Source organism: Coffea arabica, unplaced genomic scaffold (assembly GCF_036785885.1).
Source record: "Coffea arabica cultivar ET-39 unplaced genomic scaffold, Coffea Arabica ET-39 HiFi ptg000200l, whole genome shotgun sequence".
Classification (NCBI taxonomy): Eukaryota; Viridiplantae; Streptophyta; class Magnoliopsida; order Gentianales; family Rubiaceae; genus Coffea; species Coffea arabica.
In genome coordinates, this window is record NW_027266262.1 from 6,304,541 (window position 1) to 6,307,040 (window position 2,500).

The window sequence follows — 2,500 nt, forward strand, 5'->3', positions numbered from 1 at the left end:
AACCGCCTAGCCATGAGGGGCACCGTAGTGCATTTTCCTTGCCGTCGGTGTGGCCGTCGTGCCCACGCCTTGGCCAACGCAGGGCAACGGCCGTCGTGCGGCCTATTGCCCACCTCCTAGCCGTGAGGGGCACCGTCGTGCATTTTCCCAGCATGGCTACAGAGGTTTACCCGTGGCCTTGGGAGCAAAACCCCACGGCAGTTGTGCTTTTTTCTTGCCGTCGGTGAGGCCGTCGTGCCCATGCCTTAGCCAATGCAAGGCAACGGCCGTCGTCCGTCCTAAGGCCCACCGCCAAGCCGTGAGGGGCACCGTCGTGCATTTTTCTTGTCGTCGGTGTGGCCGTCGTGCCCACGCCTTAGCCAACGCCGGGCAACGGCCGTCATGCGGCCTAAGGCCGCCATGAGGGGCACCGTCGTGCGTTTTTCCAGCATGGCTACAGAGGTTTACCCGTTGCCTTGGGAACAAAACCCCACGGCAGTCGTGCGTTTTCCTTGCCATCGGTGAGGCCGTCGTGCCCATGCTTAAGCCAATGCAAGGCAACGGCCGTCGTGCGGCCTAAGGTCTACCGCCTAGCCATGAGGGGCACCGTCGTGTGTTTAACTTGCCGTCGGTGTGGCATCGTGCCCATGCCTTAGCCAACACAAGGCAACGGCCGTCGTGCGGCCCAAGGCCCACCGCCTAGCCACGAGGGGCACCGTCGTGTGTTTTTCTTGCCATCGGTGTGGAATCGTGGCCATGCCTTAGCCAACGCAAGGCAACGGCCGTCATGCGGCCTATGGCCGACCGCCTGGCCATGAGGGGCACCGTCGTGCGTTTTTCTTGCCGTCGGTGTGGCCGCCGTGCCCATGCCTTAGCCAACGCAGGGCAACGGCCGTCGTGCGGCCTAAGGCCCACCGCCTAGCCATGAGGGGCACCGTCGTGCGTTTTATTTGCCGTCGGTGTGGCATCGTGCCCATGCCTTAGCCAACGCTAGGCAACGGCCGTCGTGCGGCCTAAGGCCAAACGCCTAGCCATGAGGGGCACCGTAGTGCATTTTCCTTGCCGTCGGTGTGGCCGTCGTGCCCACGCCTTGGCCAACGCAGGGCAACGGCCGTCGTGCGGCCTATTGCCCACCTCCTAGCCGTGAGGGGCACCGTCGTGCCTTTTCCCAGCATGGCTACAGAGGTTTACCCGTGGCCTTGGGAGCAAAACCCCACGGCAGTTGTGCTTTTTTCTTGCCGTCGGTGAGGCCGTCGTGCCCATGCCTTAGCCAATGCAAGGCAACGGCCGTCGTCCGTCCTAAGGCCCACCGCCAAGCCGTGAGGGGCACCGTCGTGCATTTTTCTTGTCGTCGGTGTGGCCGTCGTGCCCACGCCTTAGCCAACGCCGGGCAACGGCCGTCATGCGGCCTAAGGCCGCCATGAGGGGCACCGTCGTGCGTTTTTCCAGCATGGCTACAGAGGTTTACCCGTTGCCTTGGGAACAAAACCCCACGGCAGTCGTGCGTTTTCCTTGCCATCGGTGAGGCCGTCGTGCCCATGCTTAAGCCAATGCAAGGCAACGGCCGTCGTGCGGCCTAAGGTCTACCGCCTAGCCATGAGGGGCACCGTCGTGTGTTTAACTTGCCGTCGGTGTGGCATCGTGCCCATGCCTTAGCCAACACAAGGCAACGGCCGTCGTGCGGCCCAAGGCCCACCGCCTAGCCACGAGGGGCACCGTCGTGTGTTTTTCTTGCCATCGGTGTGGAATCGTGGCCATGCCTTAGCCAACGCAAGGCAACGGCCGTCATGCGGCCTATGGCCGACCGCCTGGCCATGAGGGGCACCGTCGTGCGTTTTTCTTGCCGTCGGTGTGGCCGCCGTGCCCATGCCTTAGCCAACGCAGGGCAACGGCCGTCGTGCGGCCTAAGGCCCACCGCCTAGCCATGAGGGGCACCGTCGTGCGTTTTATTTGCCGTCGGTGTGGCATCGTGCCCATGCCTTAGCCAACGCTAGGCAACGGCCGTCGTGCGGCCTAAGGCCAAACGCCTAGCATCGTGCCCGTGCTTTAGCCAACGCAGGGCAATGGCCATCGTGCGGCCTAAGGGCAACCGCCTAGCCATGAGGGGCACCGTCGGCCGTTCTTCTTGCCGTCGGTGTGGCCATCGTGCCTATGCCTTAGCCAACGCAGGGCAACGGCCGTCGTGCGGCCTAAGGCCCACCGCTTAGCCATGAGGGGCACCGTCGTGCGTTTATCTTGCCGTCGGTGTGGCATTGTGCCCTTGCCTTAGCCAACGCAAGGCAACGGCCGTCGTGTGGCCTAAGGCCTACCGCCTAGCCATGAGGGGCACCGTCGGGCGTTTTTCTTGCCGTCGGTGTGGCATCATGCCCTTGCCTTAGCCAACGCAAGGCAATGGCCGTCGTGTGGCCTAAGGCCTACCACCTAGCCATGAGGGGCACTGTCGTGCGTTTTTCTTGCCGTTGCCTTAGCCAACGCAAGGCAACGGTCGTCGTGTGGCCTAAGGCGCACCGCTTAGCCATGA